The sequence below is a fragment of the Macaca thibetana genome, chromosome X (assembly GCF_024542745.1).
Source record: "Macaca thibetana thibetana isolate TM-01 chromosome X, ASM2454274v1, whole genome shotgun sequence".
NCBI lineage: Eukaryota > Metazoa > Chordata > Mammalia > Primates > Cercopithecidae > Macaca > Macaca thibetana.
The window spans coordinates 10839310-10866622 of NC_065598.1; the positions used below are offsets into that span (position 1 = coordinate 10839310).

Below are 27313 nucleotides of genomic sequence, written 5' to 3' on the forward strand. Positions count from 1 at the left end.
CATTTTGAAGTGCTCTCATATATGCAGCACAAAGTAGTGGTTGGTTTCACTTTAAATGCTTTAGTCTGATAAAAGTTCCAAATAAGAAAAATAAAAAAATTTTTCTACTAAGTCTGTTTAAAGTGTGTGACTGCATTGTTTAATGATAATAAATCTAGAGATCAAAATGCTTTTCAATCACTAATAAAATTATAATGTCTTCACTGACAATACAGGAATCACTCAAATTTACCAAGAAATGTGGGAAACTTTTAAGAATAACTAATAAGCATATCAAGTGGGTACAATGTGCTTACTTCAATAATACAGGACAAAATATGAAAACTATTATTTTTTCTGAATTGTTCATTTCTTTGTATAATTTTCTAATGAAGATTATTCATTTATTGCTAAATATAATCATATCATTGTATCATAATTAAATGCACAAATGAGAAAAAACAGCTTTGTTAGTCTCTACATACAAATTATTCTTTCAGAAAATGTTGTCACTGTTATTCACATCCCTACACAGGTAACATCTGAAACCCGTATTTTGGCTTCTGTAATTATTATTTGTTATTGAAGTGATAATAATCTAAAATATACCTCATTTGAAAGAGAAAAACATCCTAGACCAAACTTATTTTTAAAAATAGTTACACTATTTTGTTAGAAATATGCTAATTTGTTAGATTAGTAGCTCTCAACTGAGGATGACTTCACACCCAATAGGGCATTTAGGGATGTCTGGAGACATTTTTCATTGTCTCAACTGAGGGGAAGGTGCTACTGACATCTAGTAGCTAGAAACCAGGCATCCTGCTCAACATCCTGCAATGCACAGGACAGCCCCTCACAAAAAAGAATGATCTGCCCCCAAATGTCAATAGAGCTGAGGTTTAGAAACCCTGCTACAGATAAAATTGTTTCCCAGTTTAATCTGTGCAACAAGGCAAGAAGCACACAATTCAAAATGGTGTGAAGAGAATCCCTGTTTAGAGAGTATATAATGGTTTACCAAAGGGATTTTTCTTTTTCTTTTTCTTTTTTTTTTTTTTTTGAGATAGAGTTTCGCTTTTGTTGCCCAGGCTGGAGTGCAATGGCATGATCTCGGCTCACCCTCCACCTCCTGGGTTCAACTGATTCTCCTGCCTCAGCCTCACGAGTAGCTGGGATTACAGGCATGTACCACCACGCCCAGCTAATTTTGTAGAGACAGGGTTTCTCCATGTTGATCAGGCTGGTCTTGAACTCCTGATCTCAGGTGATCCGCCCGCCTCGGCCTCCCAAAGTGCTGGGATTACAGGCATGAGCCACTGCACCCAGCTGGGATTTTTTTTTTCTATGGAAAGTGGAATTTAAATTACCCCTTCTTGCTATTGTTGGCACCTCACAAGGCAGGAAACACAATAGAAGGTTGAGAGGAACATGCACTTTGATATTGACTCAAAGTAATGCCTTCACTATAAAACAGGAATTACTTGACATGCTAAGAAAAACCCATCACAGAAATCAATACAGCTAAAGCTTGAGTGAATCTGAGTAACTCTTTTTCCCTCCATGTGAAAAGTAAGTGGTAGCCTGTATTGCTTAGGAAGCACTATTAAAAACCAAACTTTTAACAGTCTTAAGTAAACGTTTTCATTTTCCATAAAACTAAATGATGGCGCAGTAATATGATTGTTTACAGCTGCAAATGCCTCATCATGAACTAACTTGTTAAACTTTGAGTAAAATTTTTCTTCAATGGCTTACAGTAAAATAAACGCATTTTAAAAATTATTTCATTAAATAATGCCATGGTAGATCACTTAGTTAAATCATGTCATAAACTTGACCCAATCATCCACTGATTACATGATAAGTACACATTAATTCTAAAAAAAAAAAAAAACAAAAAAACAAAAAAAACCTACATCCCCAAATACAAACTACTTTATAATTTTACATTAGGGAGTAGCACTGTATAAGTTACTAATGTTTTGCCCCACCCAAAGGAAAGAAAAATAGAAAACTTCATGCTAGGAAGGAAAAAAAAGTTTCTTGTGTGTTTAATTTTCCTAAGTGCCCAAGATATTCTTTACATTACATGTCATCAACACTTCAGGAGAAAGGTGTCAAGTTTCTGAATGGGGTAGTAAAGAGGAGCTGAGGTAAGAAAAGGACATATGACATCCATTCCTGCTAAGAAAGAAAAGAAAATCTTGCTCATACATTTCATTTTAAAGACTTGTAAGGGAGAAAAAAGTTTCTCTAAAATTTCAAAAAATACAAAACAAAACATATTAGTCATTCACTTTTTAGTATGCATTACTTTAATCAGATTGTTTTGTTCTAAGGCCAAACTAAATTTAGCCCTTTAAAGATTGGAAAATATTTGATGTTGCTGGATGTTTTGCAAACTATCAAATAATTTTGGAATGTTGAACACCTATGGGAAGGGCATACTAAGTGAGTACCATAATCCAGAGGGATGTTGTCAAAGATAGGTGAGTAAAGAGGTATTTGAATACCAGCAATAAGCCAAAAAACATCACTCCTCTTAAACACAGATATTGTGGGTTCATTTAGTGACTATTACCATGCCCTCTATTGGTGCCAGGGATGTAGGGGCTCAGGTGAAAGGATATGAAAAAGTCAGGTCTGAGTCTGGCTTCACAATGGTACCTGGGAATTTGGGGGCAAACATAACCTGCTTTTGAGTGTAATCGTGTGCTACAGAGGAATGTAGATTGGGTTTATCAAAACAAAAGGCCTGGTTATTCATTTACAACAGGCTTGGTGACCACAGAAGTTATCCCAAGTCTTTGATTATTCTACTCCATTACAAGATACTTTACAGGGTTTTAAAGGTACATTACAGGTACTTTACAGGCCAAAGCATTAACACAGACATTGCTGATTTAGTGAGCATCTGGCCTGCTTCTCTGACATGCATTTATATGGAACCCTTTCAAACAATATTCAGTGATAGTTCATATTGAATCCTTCATGTCACAAGAAAATCACTTTTTTGGTAAATTATTTTGTTTTGGTATTAGATTGGTGTTAATTTTTCTCATTTCATTGTGAAGGAAGATAAAATGTTGTCTAAAGTCATTTCTGAACTTTGTACATTCATCTCCAAACATCTGAGCATTATTATTCTGTGTGGGAGATACAGTTATGGTATAGGAAGGTATACCAGTGACAAGTGGACCAGTGTAGGGCTGGAGAGGGTGGGGAGCACTAATGGAGTCATGTTGAAGACCAGATGGGAAAGCCAGCCTCAGATAGATTCTAATTCAGATGCAGCATTTATTGAGTAATTTGGGAGCAAGTTACCTATATGGCTCACTTTTAAAATGGGGATAAAAATCTCACTCTACTACGATTTTTGTGAAGTTGACAAAGATTCTATGTGAATGCATGATGAGTTCTTAGAAACCAGTAGCAGTTAACTGAATTCAGTGCCTGACCACCACCACTCTCTTCTGCCACGTCTCAGGGTACTCTGCCACACTGGCTAAAATCCAAAGGATTCCTACTAATTCTGTCAAGGATTAATGATGTACAAGTGTCTTCCCTTGCAGAACTTCTAGTCTATCCTCATAGTTGTTGAGAATTTCTGGGAAAATCTTTGTTTCTGCAGCTTGTTTGAGGTATTTTATTTTTTCACCACCAAAAACTTTTCAGTAAAACTTATTTCTAAGTGTAGAGATATCTTCATGTCCCAAAGTTGCTAAAGGGCACCTGAAGCCTTGCTGTACAAAAATTCTAATTTCAACTTAATTTTCAATACATTCAATCCAAAGACTATTAACTCATGTGGCTATATCACTCTTCAGACAAAATAACTGGATGTTATAATCAAAACCTTCCAGAGTTACAAAAAAATCTAATTCTGCAAAAGACAATCAATGTAATAATTACAGAGGTATTATGGTGACTCATTAGAAGAGGCAAGTGTTAGAAAGGAGCTTTTTCTCTAAATAGCAGCCCTATCATCTCTGCAATTCGACTAATCCCATTACACCTACACAAGAACAAATCTTAAATTTTAATAATAAATTTCATGAAGGCTACTGAACCTGGGCAATGTTGGCACCAGCATTATGAGATCATTATAGGAAGTTCCTGAACCTGGTGCTAGAGAGGTGATTCATCAGCTCTCTCTAAGATGGTAAAGATTTTATGGATCAACATGGGAGTAGGCATTTTTCAATGTTTCAAAAGCCTGGCTTGGGTATTCAACAGTTTGACATACTTAGCTGCAGCAGCAGCCACAGTTTGTTTAGCCAGGGGCAACACGTAAGAGTGATAAAACAGAAAATGTCAAGCCATTCTTTCCCTCACCTGCCTGACTTTAAGTAATTAATGACCGCTGTTTAAATGAAATGATTAGTTTAATAATTGAAAAATTCAAGACGCTACCCTTATTTCTGTTATTTCTCCCATCTCCTTCTAACAAGTTGTTCAAGAATTGTATCTCTGTTAAAGTACAATCACGTGTCACTTAATGATGAGGATATATCCTGAGAAAAGTGTCATTAGGTGATTTCATTGTGAACATCACAGAGTGTATTTATGCAAACACCTAAGCATTATCATTCAGTGTGGCAGATATACAAAAAGTTATACACAAAAAGGTACAGAAAGGCTTACCAGTGACCTAGTGGACCATGAAGTGAACATCACAGCATGTACTTACACAAACCTACTACACACCTAGGCTAGATGGTACAGCCTATTGCTCCTGTAATACAGACCTGTACGGCATGTTACTATACTAAATACTGTAGGTAAGTGTAACACACTAGTATTCATGTATCTAAACACATCTAAACATAGAAAGGTACAGTAACAATACGGTATTATAATCTTATGAGACCACTGTTGTCTATGAGGTCCATTATTGACAGGAACATCCTTATTTGAAACCTGACTGCATATTAACAAGCAGATTCCAGCCACCATTTTACAATAACAACAACAACCACATGCACAACAGCAAAAGCTAACAATTTTTTTAGCACTGACTACATGCCAGTTACTGTTATAAGCACATCTCAAGGTGCTACACCAAGCTGGTGAGGCTGGGGGATGTCAGCAATGGGGTCAAAGGATGCAAAGCCTCAGAAAGGAGGAAAACATTTGATTTTTTTTTGAGATCTACTGCACAGCAAGTCGAATATAGCTAATAACTGAGTACCATACATTTCATAATTACAGAGAGTAAATTTCAAATGTTCTAATCACAAAAAAGATTAAATATTTGGGATGGATATGTTAATCAGCCCGATTTAATCATTCCACATTGTATTCAAAATTCATAACATCACTTTTTACCAAATAAATACAATTATAATTTATTAATATATAATTTTAAAAATTCTGAGAGCCCGTTAGATTTCTCAAGGGTTAACGAGATGCATGTGGGTCTCACAACTCCAGAAAGCATAGCAACTATCTCCTTGGCATCTCTAAAGAAGATGGTCTTGAAAACCAGATAAACACAATCTTTTACACATCCCACAAATATTAACTGAGGGCTTCCTTTGTGCCAGGCATAGAGCTCTATGCTCTAGATGTGCTTACTCATCTAATCATCACGACACCACCATTGCTCCCATTTCACAGATATTTAATAGAAGGGTGGAGAAACTTGCTCATAGACCCCCAGTAAGAAGGTGGCAGAGTCAAAATGAAGAGAATAGATTTGGCAAATCACTTGGAGTCACTCAGTGAATGGTGTCATCATCTCGGCACCCAACTAGAAAGCTGCAGGATGCCTCTCTTCCTTTCCTCTCTATTCTCATGGCTGTTAGAATAGTGCCTGGCACATGTTCAGCACGTTAAAATAATTTTGTTGGGGCTCAGAAAACAGTATCTCAAAAGGAAGACTGCTGCTGAGCATCTTCAGAAGCAAAAGTTTCTCTCTGACCTTCTCCCGTCCTCCTGTCTCTCAGTCCCATTTTGCCCTGATGCTAGCCATAGAAACTAGAATCCCTTTCCCCCAAGATAGGTCATAAAAATCAGAACCCCTTTTCCCAAAAGTCAGTCATAAAACCTAAAAAGTTCTATGTAAAAACTGGCCATGAAGAAATGATCTGACCTACCTTGTTTGACTGTAGATCCTAAGACTCCTGTTCTAGACAGGGTCCTCCCTCACACCAAGAATGAAGAAATGCTTCTCAGAGAGGCCAAGAAGAATCTAGACAGACAGGTCTTGCTGGGTTTCCCCCACTCAGTCCATTAGCATTTAAATCAGACCCTTTCTGTCCAATCACATTTCTACATGGCTGTCCACATGTTGTTGAACCTAAGCATAAAAATGGACAATTGTCCATTTTTCCCTGTATGTTAGGTATTCATTCCAAAGCTCCCTGTGTATACAAGTTAAATAAATGTGTATGCCTTTTCTTCTATTAATCAATCTGCCTCATGCTAGTGTATTTTCAGTGACCCTTTAGGGCGCAATTGGGAAGTTTCTTCTTGACTCCCTTACAGTTAGTAAATGAAATAGGTAAAACACATGAGCCAACTGCTCGCACTAAATGAGTAAAACCATGCTTAAGATAGGCAGAATAAACACAAGGCTCTGTGAGCTGCAAAGTGAAGGCATTTAATCAGGCCCACTAACCAAATTCTCTGTGTGAATTCAAATGCTATAGATCTGTTGCTGATTTACTGTGTGTTATTCTTCTTTATTGGTTTTGGAGGTCTGAGACTATCACAAAGAGGTTCTTGTGGTCTATTCTTGGCATCTCACAACATCTCACAATGTTGTCATGGGTAAGATAACTGATAACTGTTTGTTGATTAGACTTTCCTGGGCAAATATAACTGATTACAGAGAAATCATAGCCATAACTGGCCATGTTTACTTTAAAACTGTGAAGCTGTATATAAACAACTAACAAAATGGGGCATATTGCTAAATCAATGAGAGCAAAGTACCCAAGTCCAAGACTATTTTCAAATGATATGTTTACCTTCTCACACTAATCTATTCATTTTCCTTCTTTGATTAGATTTTAAAGGTTTAGATCAAGTGTGGTTCTCACAAAAACTAGACATATTACTTCCACCTAGTGACCCTCTTGCCGCTATATTTTTCCCACCATTTTCATGAACAAGCTCCTTTTAGATCCATCCCCCAGAAATATACTTTCTCTGAATAATCAAATTATTCAATCCCTTTTTGTGCATTCTGCTCAGGGCTTCCCTATAATGTCTGACTCGCTCTGGTATTTTGGGTGCTGATGAATCTTAGAGATGTACACATATATTCTGACTCATTTGCAACTTTTTTCTTGATGCAAACAAACACAAAGCAAACGAAAATGTTCTAGAGGGCACATACATTCCCTTATTCACACTGCAGGGCCACAGTGTACAGACAGCAGAAAGTCATGTGGTTTGGCTTGCTGGTAATACCAGAGATCTTCATCCCTATGCTTTGTGAAGTGGATACATCAAAGTGCCTCTCTTTCAAGATGGTTTGACTCAAGTTCATGTTGAGAAATGCATTTTAGACTAAACTTTTTTTTTTTTTTTTTGAGATGGAGTCTGGCTCTGTCGCCCGGGCTGGAGTGCAGTGGCCGGATCTCAGCTCATTGCAAGCTCCGCCTCCCAGGTTTACGCCATTCTCCTGCCTCAGCCTCCCGTGTAGCTGGGACTACAGGCACCTGCCACCTCACCCAGCTAGTTTTTTGTATTTTTTAGTAGAGACGGGGTTTCACCGTGTTAGCCAGGATGGTCTCGATCTCCTGACCTCGTGATCTGCCCGTCTTGGCCTCCCAAAGTGCTGGGATTACAGGCTTGAGCCACCGCACCCGGCTAGACTAAACTTTTTTATTTTGAGATAATTGTAGATTCACATTCATCTGTAAGAAATAATATAGAGCCATCTCCTATACTCTTCTCCCAGCTTTCCCCAGTTGTAACATCTTTCATGACTATAGTACAATGTCACAGCCAGGAAACTGACATTGATTCAACTATCTTATTTAGAATTCACAAGTTTTACATGTTCTCATTTATGTGTGAATGTGTGTATGTGTGTGTATTTAGTTATATGCAATTTTATCACATATGTATCTTTGTGTGACAACCACAATAGTCAGGACACAGAACAGTTTCATTGCCACAAGGATTCCTCATGGTACCCCTTTACAGCTATTTGCACCTTCCTCTCAACTCATCGTCTTCTTAAATCTAGCAACCACTAATCTGCTTTCCATATTCAATGAAAAGAGGATGTCCAACTGGGCAGAGGCAACATCCAGCAGAAGACAATTACACATTCATTGAAGAGGATGCTCAGATAAAGTACAGTTACCTTCTCCATTGAGAAAAGTAAGGCTATGGCATCAGTAGAAAATTATGTTCTTTATTCTTAAATAAATCCACGTAGGATGGGGCTTGATATACTTTGGCTGTGTTCCCACCCAAATCTCAGCTTGAATTGTAGTTCCCATAATCCCCACATGTCATGGAAGGGACCCAGTGGGAGGTAATTGAGTCACAGGGATGGTTACCCTCATGCTGTTCTCGTGACAGTGAGTTCTCACGAGATTTGATGGTTTTATAAGGGGCTTTTGTCCCTTTTGCTCAGCAATTCTCCTTGCTGCTGCCATGTGAAGAAGGACTTGTTTACTTCCCCTTCCATCACGATTGTAAGTTTCCTGAGGCCTCCACCACCATGCTGAACTGTGAGTCAATTAAACCTCTTTCCTTTATAAACTACCCAGTCTCCAGTACATCTTTATTAGCAGCATGAAAATAGACTAATACAGTGTAGATGGTCAATCCAGCAGTAGAATGGGACGAAAATCTAGGTTAGTTAAAAATCTTTGTGCATAAGGAAAAGAACAGCATGAAAAAGTAGAAGAGATAGCCTTCTCTTTTTCTTAAATAAGACAGGAAAAAGCACCTTTTATTGTCCTTGCTGTAGTGGCAGCAGACTCATTAGTTTTCATAAAACACAATTTCTGCAATATGGTCTGTTGATAAGGTTGCTCCATCATGGGAGGACAAACTTGAGGCTGACTGTTAATGACAGAACTAGGTCTTCTCTCAAAGCCTCTAATGTGTGCTATTTCTCATGAAGAACCCCTGACACCATAAGATGCTTCAGTTAAAGCTTCTGAAATATTGCAGTGGCATAATTGACAGGTTTGTTGGTGCTATGAGTTTCTCACACATGTAAACCCTTTTGGAAAAGTTGGAGATAAAAAGATAGGGGAGAGTTTGGTTTAGAGTCACAAAGTTCCAGATACTAGCCACAGATGCCTCTGCCCAGTGTCGCTACATGTTCTTTTCTAAGAAATGCATTCAATCACTCAGTATTATGCACTGTGATTGAAAAAAAAAAAAAAAGATCTACTCACCACCATCTACCCTCCCTTACTTATCCTCCATGTGAAGCTCATGGTAGCAGCAGCTGAAGACAGAAAAGTTGTATCTGTTTTCTCACACCAGAGACATTACTTGGTGACCTGGTGAATGGCATAGGCAAGATTATCCATGTTACTGGAGGTGCTCCCTGCCACAGGGATGCAGCCATCCTTTGTCATATAGATGGAAAACTCCTTGGTTAGCTTTTCCACCTGTTCAGGCTTTAGCCTTGTGAAACAAAGCATGCCAATTTAGTCAGTCATGTGTTGTCAGATGTGCGAGGAACTCTCCTTACTGCAGTTGGAGATCAGCTGAGTCTGCATGCTAATAATGCAGTTGGCCATGATTTTCACTTCTTGCAACCATTGTTTTCACAAACCCAGGCTGTTCAGAATGGTAGAGGCAATACAGGCCCCATTGAGAGAAGGGTTGGAATACATGGGACGGATCAGGATCTTCAACTGACTCCACTCTTTTGGTTTCATTCACTGTCTTTGCAGATCACAGTGAAGGCTCCCATATGCTGACCATATAAAGCCCATGTTCTTGGCATATGATTGACAGAGACAAACATTAATGCTCCGTTCAATGAAGTTGCACAGAGCCCAGGTATCCTTGTTACCATCACCACTGGCAAAACCTTGGTAGACCATATCAAAGAATGCACAGATTCTTTTCCTTTGCCACTATTATTATTTCCTTCCGCTGCTTTGCATGAGGGTCCCAGGCATGCAGGAGAAGAGCACTTTGCTCTGGTATTTTTGAAATGTCCTCCATAGCTCCCGTGAAGTCAAAACTGCAAGTCTTGGGGTCATAGTATTAATAATCTTGTAGTTGCATGCCAGCTGCCCTGAAGATTGGTGTGTGATTTCCCCAGGGTGGTTTGGGCAGAAAGACCTCTCTGTCTTCAAAAATTTTTTAAATCTTTGCATAAAACTGGCTCCACCCCTTAAGGCCCTAGTTCCAGAACTGATTCGCACAGTGACAGACTGGCCACTTTTCAACACTTTGCTCTTCTCACCCAAGGCTAGTTCTGTAGATGCCTTGCAAAATTCAGCTTGTCCCCCAATGGGCAGGTATTCCTTGTCTAAATATTTTTAATTATATTTTGAGTTCTGGGGTACACGTGCAGAATGTGCAGTTTTGTTACATAGGTATACACATGCCATGGTGGTTTGCCGTACCCATCAACCCATCACCTACATTAGGTATTTCTTCTAATGTTATCGCTCCCCTAGCCCCTTGCCCCCCAACAGGCCCTGGTGTGTGATGTTCCCCTCCCTATGTCCATGTGTTCTCATTTTTCAACTCCCACATATGAGTGAGAACATGCGATGCTTGGTTTTCTGTTCTTGTGATGGTTTGCTGAGAATGATGGTTTCCAGCTTCATCCATGTCCCTGCAAAGGACATGAACTCACCCTTTTTTATGGCTGCATAGTATTCCATGGTGTATATGTGCCACATTTTCTTTATCCAGTCTATTATTGATGGGCATCTGGGTTGGTTCCAAGTCTTTGCTATTGTCTAAATTTTTTACTGTAATCTAACTGGGTCTTGGTCTCTTATCATCCCGGTAGGCACCAACTCCCAGATTCATCTTTTTGCTATTGATGTCCCTCTTAAAGGCTTTGGTGACTCCCAGGATGGGATCTGGAGGTCTCATTTCCACATGGGCCCACAAGGAGCTGGCTCTGGCAGAGGTCATGGTGGGGAGGCCTAGGTAAAAGGTGGCAGCGACCCCCTAGAGGACACGGCTGGAGTGGAGCAGGGTAGGGCCATGGTGGACCTTGAGAGTGCAGTGGGTAGACACAGGACAAAGTAGAGGGCAAGAGGGCGCAGACCCAGGGGGCATGGGCTCCTGCTGAAGGTTTTGTTCTTGTTTTGTATTATAAGACCTCCACAGTGGAGTGTAAAATGAAGTCAATTCTCTGCATATTTTGAATTAAAGCTTGCACAGGTGTTTCAGCCTGCTAAACAGTTCAGCCTGGAGTATTTCAGCTTTGAATTATTCAAATAATTATTTTAAAATATTTTAATATAATTTAGCACACAGAGAATGCCTCTGTGTAAAGTGGTGGTAATTTAAAATAACTAATGATCATAATTATTGGAATCTAGTCTCCTGGGCATTTTCTACTTCATAATTTACAGGGAGCCTATGAGAGTTCAAACACACTGTATTTTTGCCAAAGGAGCCTCATGCTTTGTCTGCATTTTATGGCTTCCTTTGCACCTGGAGCAGCTATTTTAGGACTGTCTAGACAATCACCCCAGCTTTAAAGGTCTTTTCCTTTCTTTTCACATAGTCACTGAGCACGAAGGGTAACAAATAGATGATGCTGGCACTCTCTCACCAAAGATACTATTCAAATAGAGACAGGAACAAGAATGCCTTTGCTCTGGCTCACAAAATCAAGGTGCCTTAATATACAGCCCCAGACGTCTACCAATTGGCCAGGCTTTAAACCAACAAGAAGGCCTTCCAATGTCCACATCTGTGTAGTAGCTGGATCATACTTTTTGGTTGAGCTGCGTGAAATGGTTACTATTTGACCATCTTGGACATATAAAAATGGCAATTTAAGATGTTTCAATCCAAGAGATTTGGGAAAGAATTTGGGAGTGCTCTGTTTCCTTTTTCCCTCTCCAATTCCCAAGCAACATTCATCTGGGTTCTAGCAAGGACCCAGGATGTACAACTTCTGCAGGTCACTTTTGCCAGTACAGGGAAATAATGTAGCCAAGCATGATTCTGGAACATTTCATACATACGTGTCCTAGGTAATACCTAAAAGTCAGTAAGTAATATCCCAGGGAGATGTACACCGAGTCAGTTTACTTCACCCCTCACAGTCCTTTCTTTCAAGAGGTAAGAGACAGCTTTTAAGCTCTCCACAGGACTCCTACAGTCCACCTGTCCCCAGGCTCTTTAATGGGTTCTGAGACTGCATCCCAATCTCAGACCCTCCTGGGAATATTTCTACTTGGTACTCTCTGATGGCAAAATTATTTCATTTTGGAGGAAAATAATACACAAAAGTAGATATCTACAGATATATAGATGTACATTGTATATAACATACAATATTCAATTATATTATATACAACATATACTATATATGCATTTTTACATTATATACTATATATATAATATGTCACCTAGCAATGATCAGTTTTATTTGCTTCCTTATAATGTTAGAGTATTTATTTCTCAGCACAAGATGTGCACATATTAATTTTCTGCTAACATCATACCATTTCTACTGTATTGTTCAAGAGCTATCTCTACCCTTTACTCTGTCCCACTTTCTCCACTGATGATACGTGTACATGAATTAGTTTGGGGGTCTAAAGTCCAAAGCATTTCTCCTGAATATAAACTGGAGCTTCAAAAACGAGAGCAGCCCAAGAAGGTTGGGCCAAGGGCTGAGAAATTTCATATCGGTGCCACTCACAACTGAAAACTTTGTGCCAGGCACTGGGCTAAATGCAATGGTAGTATGGGGATACAAAGTAGATGAACACTCAGTCTCCATTTAAACAGATACAATTCTTATAGGGGAATAAAATTACAACACCAAGTGGAGCAAACACAGCACAGAACCAAGTCAACAGATGTTGTCTTAGTCCATTTTGTGTTGCTATAAATGCTGGGTAGTTAATAAACAACAGAGGTTTATTTTGGTTCAAAGTTCTGCTGGCTTTACAAGATAGATGGCACTGGCATCTGCCTGGATTTCCTCAAGGGCTTTTGTACTCCATTAAAATATGTTTGAGAAGGTCAAAGAGGAAGGAGACACGTGCAAAGAGGTGTCTTGGCTTTCTAGCAACCCACTCTTGCAGGAACTAATCAATTCCCCTGAGAACCAATCTAGTCTCATGAGAATGGCACCAAGCTATTTATGAGGGAATCCATACCTATAACCCAGACATCTCGTACTAGGCCCCACCTCCAATATCACCATGCTAACCATCAAATGTCAACATGAGATTTGATGGGGACAAACAAACCATGTCCAAACCACAGCAAATATGGATTCAAATTATCCGAGGGCCATGGCTTATGAGCAGCGTTATTAGGGCAATTTGCTTAACTTACCCTATTTCCTCCCTTGAGTATCAGTTAATGATAATTCCAATTTTACTTGGCATTTAATAAGATAATTACTGAAAATTTTATGTCAGGTAGAGTGAGACTGGCAAACTTAAAACACTATAAATGCAAGCCCTTATTTTTAGTGAGCATCCACTGCATGCATATACTACCCCATTTCATCCTCAGCAATCTCAATCTTTTAATGTATTACTACTTTCTTCCTTTTAGATAGACAAGTTGGGCAAAAATAAGTTAAATAATTTTACCACTAACAGAAGACTCTTTGCTGCAGGACAATAATGAAGTCCCGAACTGAAGGCAAATTTCTCCAAAGTCACCAGCAATTTTTCACTTCTCAATTGCCAATATCTTCTCACTTTGTCAGTTTTCACTTCCCAGACACTCCTTAAAGCAATTCAATCTGTTTTCTACTTCCACTATTCAGATAAAACTGGTTCGGTAAAAGTTCTCAATGCTGCCATGTTGTAAAGCTGAAGGGGGACTGTTCTGTTTTTATTCTACCTGACCCCTCAGCACCACTAAACCTAGCTGGCCATTCATTAGCTTTGCCATCTGGAATCAGTTTTCTCCCCTAGCTTTTGCTATAAGCACCCCTTTTCTCTCTTTTTCCTTCACTAGCCACTTGCTCTAGGTTCTTTGCTGCTGCTTCTGCTCCTTTAGAGCTCTAAATGCTGGCACTCTTCATGGATCTGTTCCAGGCCAACATCTCTTAGTCAATCCTTCTGAAGATGTGCCTGGAATTTGTGAACCTCCTGAATCAGCCCCACCAGAAAGAAACAAGCTTCACGAGGGAAAGAACCTTTGTACATTAATTACTGAATTCCCAACACCTGAAAGAATCTCAGGCACACACCAGGTGCTCAACGAATATTTGCTGAAGGAATGTGAATTGCCTGAAGTGCTTGAGATGCTCCTGGGATGCCCTTCTGGATTTCTAAATTGGAATCACAGTGCATCTGAGAACCAAAATCTCTGGTCTTCTACCACACCAACTTTTATCCATGTTCTTTCCTTAATCTGATATCCTCTCCCACTTCCTCTTTCTTTAACGTGCAGGGAAGCCTTTCCTGACCCTCACCTCCACCCAGATTTAGTCGAATCTTCCTCTCGTGCCCTTTCATGGAACCCTCTCCTTTGTGGTACTGAGGTCCCTTAAATTTTACACATATCTATGTGACTACTGCCAGCCTGCCTCAGATCATATAGGCTTGCACTCACCATCATACCTCCATTCCCTCAGTAAGTCTCCCTCACAGTGGGCCCTCAATAAATATCAGTGAATAAACTGTTAATAATACAGATTTTATATTAATGTTAATATGTAAAAATGTATTAACAATAAATATATTTAAATTATATATTTATGATATAATGAATAATTAAAAGTTAAATGATGACACAAATTTCTCTCTCCAGCTACGAGTTTTCCTCTGAATTCTACACGCCCATCTACGGGCGTCACATTTCCAAATGGATGTCTGATAGGTTTCTCTATTTCAGCCTGTCCAAAACCCCAGCTTTTAAATTTTCCAATACAAACTTATTTCTCTCTCAATATTTTACTCATGTTAGTAAATAGCATCGCCCACCCAGTTGCTCAAGCACGATCTTGAGAGTCACATTTTATTTCCCCTTTTCCTTCACCAGCCCCTTACCCATATCTAATTAAACACTTAGTCCTGTTGCTTATACTTCTAAAATATATTTCAAATCCATCCCTTCTCCATCTCCACAGCTGCTGCCAAGCCCAATCTTCCATTAACACTCAACTGTTGGCTTGCAAATCAAGTGGTCCTCTGTATCCATTCTTACTCCTCTACCACAGATTTTCTACACAGAGCTCAAAACATCAACCAAACCATTCCCGTTAAAGCCCCATCCTAATTCAATGGCTTCTCACTGCAATGCAATGAAGTACACACACCTTAGTGAGGCTCTGCCTATCTATCCACAGCACCTCATGCCATTGCTCCCTTCACTCACTAGACTCCCAACTGTCTTTTATACATACTGTGCCCTCCACCTGGAATGATTACCCCATGTGTCCCCACCCCTCACCCACCTCACACACCTGTTCCAGTCCTCAAATTACATGCTGCCTTCTCAGAGCAACCTTCTTAACGGTATCTAAAATAGATTTCAGCCGGGCGCGGTGGCTCATGCCTGTAATCCCAGCACTTTGGGAGGCCGAGGCAAATGGATCAGGAGGTCAGGAGATCGAGACCATGCTGACTAATGCGGTAAAACCTTGTCTCTACTGAAAATACAAAAAAATTAGCTGGGCATGGTGGTGGGCGCCTGTAGTCCCAGCTACTCGGGAGGCTGCGGCAGGAGAATGGTGTGAAGCCAGGAGGTGGAGCTTGCAGTGAGCCGAGATCGCGCCACTGCACTCCAGCCTGGGGGACAGAGCCAGACTCCATCTCAATAAATAAATAAACAAATATAAAATAAAAAAGATTTCGCTGGCTGAGCGTGGTAGCTCACACCTGTAATCCCAACACTTTGGGAGGCCGAGGCAGGTGGATCACAAGGTCAGGAGATTGAGACCATCCTGGCTAACACGGTGAAACCCAGTCTCTACTAAAAATACAAAATATTAGCCGGGCGCGGTGGCGGGCGCCTGTAGACCCAGCTACTTGGGAGGCTGAGGCAGGAGAATGGTGTGAACCCGGGAGGCGGAGCTTGCAGTGAGCCGAGATCGCGTCACTGCACTCCAGCCTGGGCGACAGAGCAAGACTCTGTCTCAAAAAAAAAAAAAAAAAAAAAAAAGATTTCGCCTTCGGATATCTGTTATCACAGAAATATTTCTGTTCTTTACACAGCATTTGCCACAACTTGGAATTACTGATTTACTACTGTTTATTATCTTGTTTCTAGATGGAAACTTCTATGTCAGTCTTGTTCATCATTTCATCCCTAGCACCTAAAATGGAGCTCAGCATAGATTATCAACAAATGGTTGTTGCATGAATGGATACAGTGGAGAAAAACAGATTAATACAGTTCCAACAGGTCAGTGGTTACCAGAGCCTGAGGGTGAAAAGAGGGGTTGACTATAAAAAGGCAGAATGAGATTTGGTGGTGGCGGGGGGTGGTATATATAGAATTCTTCTGTATCACAATTGTGGTGTTGGCTACACAATTTTATGTATTTGTCAAAACTGATAGAACCATACCCTGCAGAAGGTCAGTTTTACTCTATGTAAATTAAAAAATAAACTAATAAAATTATGATTCCAAAACCCACGTCAACCCAGAACAAATCTAAGATTCCAAGATTCACAGGTTTGGAGTGGTTTTCTTTTCTTTTTTTTTTTTTCTTTTTTTTTTTTTTTTGGTGGTGGTGGTGGTGGGTTCAGTTAACTTCCTGTGTTCATGGTCAAAGTACTGACTCAAACCATACTTCCCTATTTTTCATTTATCAATTTAAAGAAAGGAAACCAGAAACAAAATAAAGGTGTGAAAGATAAACAATACAAGAAAAAACACAGTAGTAAAATAATATTTAAACTAATCATGTAATAAAATGTCAGCATTTATTCATGACATTTGGCTCTGTTTGTATTGGATCACCCCAGCAGGTCAGTGGCTGTGGGTTGATTTCATAATAGTGCCTCCCACATGTACGCCCACAGCTGACCTCTGCTTTGTGCAGTTGATAATGACTAAACTTCACATATTATGCTGGCAAAATCTACTCCTTGCCTGGAGGACTGTTACACACAGGGAATTACAGTTTCACAGCTGAACAATGTTTCTCAAATTCTAGGATGATCTACTTTCATTAGAACAAAGTTATATGGGCTGATAAATTGCTGTCTTTTGTCAAAGTGTTACTCATCATTGTATATTCGCCCAACAGATGCCACTGAGAAACCCCATCCTATCAGGGGGAAAGAAGGATGCAGAAATATGTATAGATTGTTTAGACACAAGTTGCATTCTCTAAAGTAAGCACATGACATATGAATTTCATCTTACAACCTTCCCCCACCCCCACCCCCACTACTGACTTTCATCCGTTAGAACGTGTTGATGGATATACCGTTTCAAAACGAAATATTTGGATATCTGACTCTGATTTGGGGAAAGGGAAATGGTGAGCTAATTTCCTCTTTTATCAAGCTGAATCACTAAGTTCACTCTGTTGCCATGCACGCATAAGTAATGCCATAGCAACCTCTCAGTTTGCTCTTAAACACACAACAGCAGAACTATGCAAATAGGTACATTTTGTAATCCTTAGATTTTCTTAGCAGCTTAAATTTTATAAGACATTTTATGGTACGGGATTATTTAGTTTACCTTTGGTAGTCTTATTGCTGACTGACACATATATCAGCAATACCAACACAACAGAAAGGCTTAGTTCTTGGAAAATTTTCCAGTAACTTTCCTTTATTCTCAATCTCTAGCTCACAATTAAAAATTTGTACATTGGACACTATAGTCTGGATCCTCTTCAGGATTTTCTTTATAAGGATCCTAACTTTAAATGGGACTGAAACATATAATTTGAAATTCATGAAATATAGAAATACACGGACCTCTCATATAGCTATTTAAGTAAATTCAATGAAAGTGTAAGTATCACTTGGTATGTACTAGGAATTATGTCAGGTTCTAGAAAGAAAGAAAATCTTTACTATCAAGGGATTCAGATGAACTCCTGTAGAAAATAAGGGATGGGTACTCTTGAATTCTGCCACTTTGGGGTTTAGATTTTTATGCCTACAAAATATACTGTAACATCTAACTTTAGACTAGTTTAAGAATATGAACAGACACTTCTCAAAAGAAGACATTCATATAGCCAACAGACACATGAAAAAATGCTCATCATCACTCACCATCAGAGAAATGCAAATCAAAACCACAATGAGATAACATCTGATACCAGTTAGAATGGCAATCATTAAAAAGTCAGGAAACAACAGGTGCTGGAGAGGATGTGAGAAATAGAACACTTTTACACTGTTGGTGGGACTGTAAACTAGTTCAACCATTGTGGAAAACAGTGTGGCGATTCCTCAAGGATCTAGAACTAGAAATACCATTTGACCCAGCCATCCCATTACTGGGGAGATACCCAAAGGATTATAAATCATGCTGCTATAAAGACACATGCACACGTATGTTTATTGCGGCACTATTCACAATAGCAAAGACTTGGAATCAACCCAAATGCCCATCAGTGACAGACTGGATTAAGAAAATGTGGCACATATACACCATGGAATACTATGCAGCCATAAAAAAGGATGAGTTCATGTCCTTTGTAGGGACATGGATGCAGCTGGAAACCATCATTCTCAGCAAACTATTGCAAGAACAGAAAACCAAACACCACATGTTCTCACTCATAGGTGGGAACTGAACAATGAGGTTACTTGGACACAGGAAGGGGAACATCACACACCGGGTCCTATTGTGGGAAGTGGGTAGGGGGGAGGGATAGCATTAGGAGATATAACTAATGTAAATGACGAGTTAATGGGTGCAGCACATCAACATGGCACATGTATACCTAGGTAACCTGCACGTTGTGCACATGTACCCTGGAACTTAAAGTATAATAATAATAAAAAAGTCCACCTAAATTGAGAAAATGTGGATTTTTAAACATTTTTATTACCCTCATGCATTTCTTCACAAATGTATACACTTCTTTCTACTGAATGACAACAAAATGAGAGCACTAGTACTATGGAAATGCCTTTTACAAAATGCCATGTCACTGCTGTCTGTCAAGTGTCTTTGGCTGATAGACTGGATGAATCATTGACTTGTTCTTGAAATACCTGAAATGGGTTTCAGATTCCATACTTGAATCTAACATTATTTAGCCACCTCTGCCAAATATTTTAATTACTTAAGGAATTAAGGTTTTATTATTTTATAGACAGGCAATACACTTCAATAAAATTTTAGATATCCCATCCACCCTTCCATGAGCATATGTTAATGTATCCAAAGCTAAGGAAATTTGGATCAAGTCATTTTTTTCACTTAAGCACTTACGTATAATTTGAAGGATACACATCAGGAAACAGAAAATACCAACTTTCTCACTGACCAGATGTGTTCAAAAATACTCAGCAAACTGGCATCCCTTCATTTCCGATCAGGTAGAGGGCTGTGCATTCTTAAGACTACTAGGCTTGTTCTTAAGCAAAGCTTGCTGTTGCTCGCTCTTGCTGCTCTTAGAACTGGGAGCAAAAGGTTTGATTCTATAGGGTTGTCTTGATTGTAACTGTAGAACTAGGAAGCCCTCTGTACTTCTTGATGAATCATATTTTAAGTTATTTGTATGCTATGATAAAATGATTTTTTAATTTTTTAGGAGTATTAACTTGAGGCTTTAATAGATGGTCCCCAGGGTTAATATTCATTTGAAATGCTAATATAGAGAAATTATTTACATTATTGATTGTCAAAGTATAGTCCCTAGGCGAGAAATGTCAATCTTAGCTGGAAACTTATTCGAAATGCAACTGTTTGAACCCCACTCCGGACCTACTGACCAAGAACTGTGGAGATAAGGCCAGCAATTAGTATTTTAACAAGCCCTCTAGGTGACTTCAATGTACTCTCAAGTTTGAAATCCACTGCTTTATACAATACACATTGCTCATTTGGGATAATACATACAGAACAATTTATGTTGAGAAATAGCTCTTTTCTTCTTTTTGATGGTGTGTTGTTTTTGTGTTTGCTTGCTTGTTTTGTATTCTGATAAAAGTAATTGAAAATGTTTAATATAAGGATTTTTGCTTATCCCAGTATGGTTATGACACAAGATCACTTGGTTCCTGATAAACTAAAAAGTCATTGTAAACATTGTGGTTTTGAAGAACAACCTACTTAAAATATATTTTATTAGCAGCAATAATAACAAGATGACTAATTTGAATAATCTAGCAACTTGAGACTGAGGAAACAATATGGCTTAGAGTCAGAGGGACTTTAGTCTAGCTTAAATCAGGGTTACTCAACATAAGCATTATTGATCTTTGAGGCCAGATAATTCTATGTTGGAGGGGTGCTATAGGATATTTGGCAGCATTCCTGGTCTCTACCCACTAGATGCCAGGGGATGCCCCTTCTCATTTGTGATAATAAAAAAGTCTCATTGTCAGATATCCCCTTGCAGGGGCAAACAGTCCCTAGTTGAGAACCACTGGTCCACTGGGGTTCTCAACCTCAGCAGTACAGTAGAATCAATTAAGAATACTGATGCCCAGCCAGGCGCGGTGGCTCACGCCTGTAATCACAACACTTTGGGAGGCCGAGGTGGGTAGATCACCTCAGGTCAGGAGTTCAAGACCAGCCTGACCAACATGGTGAAACGCCATCTCTACTAGGAAAATACAAAAATTAGCCAGGCATGGTGGTGGCAGGTGCCTGTAATCCCAGCTTCTCGGGAGGCTGATGCAGGAGAACCACTTGAACCCGGAAGGCAGTGATTGCAGTGAGCTGAAATTGCACCACTGGGCAACAAGAGGGAAACTCCATCTCAAAAAAAAAAAAAAAAAAAAAAAAAAAAAAGAATACTGATGCTCAGACTGGTTGGATTGAACCAGTACATTTTCAAAGCTCAGTAGGTGGTACAAAGGTCCAGCCAAGACTGCCAAACACTGTACAGACATCCCAGTGCATCCATACCCTTACCTGGGAGAGAGCTGTAATACCATCTATTCTAACTATCACACAAGATCAGGCGAGAGAGCATTTATGAAAGCATTTACACCACAAGGCAATAAGTATGTTAAAGGCAGCAGAGAAAAATAATGTACTTTTCAAAGTTGTCATTGAAATTGAAAAATGTATCCAGCTCTCTATTATGAATTAGGATAGTTTATATTTACTGTCTCTTAGATTCATACCCCATTCCCAATAGGAAAGAGATGTGATGCATTCTCTAAGTCTCTCTTGGGAGTAGATTCATGATATTATTCAGTCTTCGATGGGCAGAAAACCATACAAATTGGATAAAATCGTTCGTACTATGCACCAGTGATGCTCTGAATATATACTATAAAATCAATATTCTTTCTATTCTTTTGCGTCTCAATAACCAATTTTGATAAGTGAAAAAGAATTCAGATTCCTCTGACAATAGCTTCTTTAGAAAGAATGGGGAAAAATCTTGGGTTACAATTGTGTCAATCAAAGGGATTCTTTATTTTAAAAAAGATAAAAATATCCAAAGCAAATAATAATAAGTGTTAACAGTTACTAAATCTGAGTAACAAATACATAGATATTTGTTTTCGTTTTTCTGTATTTTTCTTCCAAGTATCTGACTAAAACTTGAAGAGGATGTTAAAATCAGTTTGAACAAAGCACCAGTGAATACTTCAAAGGAAAATAAAGAAAAAAGCATGTTTTTGTTGATGCCAGGTGACTATGGAGACCCCATGGGGATGGGGAGGCCAGCTGGGGGCCAAGAGGTTACATCTGACAGTGTCTACCTCAGTTTATATTGCCAGCTTATGCAGGGAGGGCACATTAGCCTTTGATATTCAAGAGCAGTTCTAACTGAGCAGTTCAGCTAGGGTGTAAGGAAATCTTAGTAGTTGATTTTTTTTTCATATGTTCTAACAGCTTTTAAAACAAGGAAATTATTATCAATATCTGCTTCTACCCTCCTTAATGAGTTGCAAAAGTGTGTAACCCCTGCCTTTCTCACTAATAGAACCAATATGGTAGCAATGGGAACATTTTACACAAAAGGCAGAGTGAAAAGATGGCCTTTTAGGCACATTTTTTTTTTTTTTTTTAAAGAGATGAGGGTTTTTCTATGCTGCCCAGGATGGATGCAAACTCCTGGGGCACAAGTGATCCTTCCACCTCAGCCTCTCAAGTAGCTGGGATTATAGGCGTGCACCATCATGCTCAGTTTAGGCATATATTATAAAAGAAACAATTTGCCTGAAGCACTACACTCCCCTGTAGACTGTGGACAGATAAGTAAGCAAAACAATTTTTCTCCTAGAGTAGGAGTTGGCAAACTACAGCCCCTGGGACAAATCCAGTCCACTGTCTGTTTCTGTAAATGCTGTATTAATTTAACACAGCCCAGTCCATTCGTTTGCATATTATCTATGACTTCTTTCAGCTACAACATCAGAGTTGAGTAGTTGTGACAAAATCTGTATAGCCTCAAAAGCCTGAAATACTTACCATCTGTCTTATTACAGAAAAGTTCCCTAACTCCCATCCTAGAGTATTAACATAAATTTGTTCCATACAGCCACTGTAATCCCAGCACTTTGGGAGGCCGAGAGGGGAGGATGGCTGGAGCCCAGGAGTTCGAGACCAGCCTGGGCAACACAGCAAAACCCTGTCTCTACAAAAATTACCCAGGCACGGTGGTGGGTGCCCATAGTGTAAGCTATTGGGGAGGCTGAGATGGGAGGATCACTTGAACCCAGGAGGTGGAGGTTGCAGTGAGCTGAGATCATGCCACTGCACTGTAGCTTGGGTGACACAGTGAGACCCTGTCTCAGAAAGAAAGAGAGAAAGAGAGAAAGAGAGAGAGGGGGAGAGAGAGAGAGACAGAGAGAGACAGAGAGAGACAGAGACTTAATAACAAGTGAGTGGACAAAATAAAATATAATATTTCTCAATGACTTTTATAGTCATGCAGTAGTATACATTTATACTACATTTTTGCTTTAATACAGAAAAAATAATTATAAAGACCCAAATATTGTCACCTTTTCTCTTAAAAAAAAAAAAAAACTAGTGTGGTCTACAAAGGAAACCTAAAAGAGGATGTGTTGGTAATTAATAAATTAACACATTGTTAAAATATTACTGTTTGATAGTTTCTCAACCTAGCCATTTCCTAGAGTAAGACTATTTTATTTATATACCTACTTGCAGTTGAATAACTGTAATACAGGTAAAAATACTAATGAAAATTCATAGGCAAAAATATTTCCCTTTTCATAGAAAAATAGAAGTCACAGTTCTATGCTAGAGAGAAATAGAAAAACAATCTTTTCTTTCAGTCTTTAAAAAATAATTACCTCTATAGGGAGTAAAGATGATATTTGTGTTTTGACATAAGTAAAAGCTTATTTTTAGTTCATTTCATATGCCTGGACTTTCCAATGTTTGGGGGAAATTTAAGAAATGGAGACGTTTTTGTAGCTTCATAAGACTCTATCATTTCCAGAAGCCTCATAAATTGAAAATGAGACTTTACTGACATTCTTTCTTTTGTTTCTCCTCAAAAGAATTCCCAAATAGGAAAAGAGTATGTAATAAAACAGAGAGTGCAGAGCTATGGTTGTCAAGGCAACTGTAATCATCTTGCCCTTGAACTGTGATAGAGCATCCACTGCAGTTCAATCTAACCTCATGTTTCCTCAGAATGCTTATATATGTTCAAAGTCCTTATTATATAGCAATATCATTCCAATCAATCAGGTGATGATAGGAATGTAGAACAGGAACCAAAATGTCCATGGCATTCCCATTATGGAAGGCAGATGGGAAAACGACACTTGCTAGCATACAGAACAGCTAAGAGAACATGTCCTTCCACTCCACGCCATTCAACATGCATTTGGGACACTGTGCTGGCTACTACCATTAATAGAAACATGAGTCCAGCCCATAGATAAAGTAGTAAATACAGATTAAATGAGCTGCAATCCCGTGATAGATCCCCATACCCCTAGAGAACTATGACAAACTACAGAATGGCTGGTATACACACTCACAAATTGCCACTTTGTGGAAAAAATAGTGACTATTTGTGACCATCAGTTTGTCTTCATAGTGAAGAGAAGAAAACTTTCCCCACACAATTTGGAAGACACTGTTAGTACTTATTTGTATCTCATCTGATGCTCCCTTCAGGGCTACAGAGGATTGTGTTTTCTCTAGGAGATAGTCAATGTCTTAGAGGCTGGGCAGCCAGAGTTTGCCTCACTGAACGCTAAATGATCTTTGCTTATATTTTCCAACACAGACACTTCTCAATTCTGAAAGTCTATTAAGATAGCTGGATATTCCAAAGTCCACGTGCATTTTCCCATAGAAATAATGATACAGTGGTTTTGGTTCATAGGTCAGCTCAAGTAGTCTCATTTAACCTATGACATACTTGAAGTACAGAGCAGGAAGTACAAATGTAACTGAGAACCCCATTCTCACCCTTCTGAGACTCTGGAAAACAGAAAAGAGTCCCCATTATGGGATAGGGGAAGGAGCACTGGGTTGCGATCAGAAGTCTTTGTCTGTATCAGTTACTTCTCTGTGCCTCCAGGCCAGAGACCATCTCCTCTGAAGTCAGTGCTGAGGCCCCTGGATCCAGCTCAATCACATGGCTCACCATGGGAACTCAGCACATCATTTACTGGAAATAAAATAATAATCACCTTGCCATATGATCTGAGGTCATCTAGTCATTCGAACATTTATTTTTCTGTTTTGTTTTGTTTTGTTTGAGACACGGTCTCGCTCTCTTACCCAGGCTGGAGTGCAGCAATGTGATCTTGGTTCACTGCAGCCTCGACCTCCTGGGCTTACGCGATTCTCCTGCCTCAGCCTCCCAAATTGCTAGGACTACAGGTGGGCACCACACCCCGCTAATTTAAAAAAGTTTTTTTTTTTTTTTAAGAGATAGGGTCTCACTATGTTGCCCAGGCTGGTCTCGAACTCCTGGGCTCAAGCAACTGTCCTGCCCCAGCCTCCCAAAATTTCACTATTTCTGAAATTCAGGATCCTCCCGTATAAATTAGATGTTTGGGAAAAATTGGCCAGGCACTAAGCTTCTCTTACTCTCAAATTGTATTGTCCTTAGATCTGTAGAGAGCTTCTGTTATTCCTGTTTTTTTTTTTTTTTTTTTTTTTTTGTATAATAGTGATAACAATGGGTTCTATAAAGGGTGGATGGGAGGATATCATAAGGATAGAGACAGAGTTAGGATAAGCATTTTACTATTGGTGGGGAATTGAAGACTTACATTTTTGGAAAGGAATTTGCTGAAAAAATAGACACTGGCAATTTTTGCTACATTGACAATGTGATAAGAAGCACTCCCCAATTTCCCCTCTCAGTGAAGTTTATTTTTAAGTAACTCCTATCCCATCTTCCTGGTGTCTCATTCCACTCATTAAACAAACTTCTCTGTTTTTTGTTTCTAGTGTATCTATCACCATCTCACTTACCTTATTGTTTGCTGTGTATGTATTGGCCATCCTTTGACCCTCTAGAAAGAAAGTACCATCAGGGCAGGGGTTTGTGTCTATTTCGTCCAGAACTGTATCTCCAAAGCCTAGAATAGCATCTGCACATAGTAGGCATTCAAAACATACTTAGTGAATAGATACATGAATGAATCACCGAATGACAGCAAAAAAAAGTATACTCTTCTTCAGATCTAAATAAAATAGACATTTCAAAGGATATGTTGAGGTATCCACTGAAGACAAATTTTAGAGTATTATGAAATCCAGTAGGAGGGAGATTACTTTTTGTCAGAAAAACTAAGGTAAGGAGACCCAATACCCCAGACTACTATCCAAAAGATTGAGTATCAGGGTGATTGCTTAGATAGAGATGTTCTTGATATATTAGAAGTAAACATGTATAAAGAAGGAATGCTTCTTGTATTTCTACTTAGACCTGGGAAATGTCTGGTATAATGGAAAACACCCTGAGGCAGAAGCCATCAGGCATCCACAATCAGTGGATTCTTGCTCTGCCTCTTAGTACCTGTTGACTTTGAACAGCTAGAGGACTTCCCAAACTTCAGATTTCTCACTTGTAAAACTGGAATATGGCCCCCTGCTTTACAAGGTGGTTGTGAGGGTAAAATAAAATGTAAGGAAATCCAGAAAAAGAAGACCTTCAGTAAATGATGGCCTCTCCTACTATTGCCATTACCAACAGTAGCCTTGCTCAAGTCACTGAATCCCTCTGGGCTCCAGTTCCCTTTTCTACAAAACGAACACATTGGATGAGAAGGATTTCAAATGGATCTGCCACTCCAAAAATCCTGTATGCTCAGTTTCACTCCCTCAAATATGTAACTATGGGGCTGGGTGAAAAAAAAAATCTTTCAAAGAGAACCTAGACTTAGCTATAGAGGTTTATTAAATATGGTAAATTATCTGTGTTATCATTCTACATTCATAACCCTAAAATATAATTTTCCCTTAAAAATATTCTGGAAAAAAGTTTCCCATGTCTTGGCAAACCAAACTCGAGAGTTTTCCAGTGTTTAGAAGGGCTGAAGGGCCCCAATATTTTAAAGATGAATATAATTTGGTGCTGAAATCTTCCTTTTGTGTTTATGACTATGTCCCAAAATAGAATCCTAGAAGAGAGAAGTGTGACTTAGAAATATCAAGAGACTGCCTAAGAATCCAGCAGGGCTTCATATACATTTTAGTTGATTTACACTTTAAAAATGTTATTCATTTACATGTTTCCATATTTCTACTGTCCCAAATAGGATGAATTTGACAATTTGTGAATCATGAAAAAAGAAAGAAAATCAACTTAATAAACAAGTTATTTTCCCTTTGGGTCATATGTACCCCATAAGATAACTTTAAAGCAGTATTTATATTACAGAGACATTTGCTTGGGATTAGCAGAAAATAATTTTCAGGTTGTCGGTCAGTCTTTAAAAATCTTTTTAAAGAAATTATGCATTCAAAGAGCTCCCAGGGGGGAAAAAGTCTGTTAATAATACTTCTGGCCAACAAAAAACACTAAATGGTCTGCAATACTTCTAAGTTATTAGTGAAAAAGACCTCCCTTTAGTACAACACAATTTTTAATTCCTTGAAGTATGTCTTGGTG

General features: G+C 39.0%; 1 protein-coding gene and 1 pseudogene across 4 annotated transcripts in view; both read right to left on the reverse strand.

The window, feature by feature from the left end:
* The window catches only part of ARHGAP6 (Rho GTPase activating protein 6), a 550354-nt gene that overhangs the window by 205433 nt on the left and 317608 nt on the right, over positions 1-27313 (reverse strand). The window lies entirely within an intron of this gene.
* Positions 1941-15929, reverse strand: LOC126946673 (aspartate aminotransferase, mitochondrial-like; annotated as a pseudogene).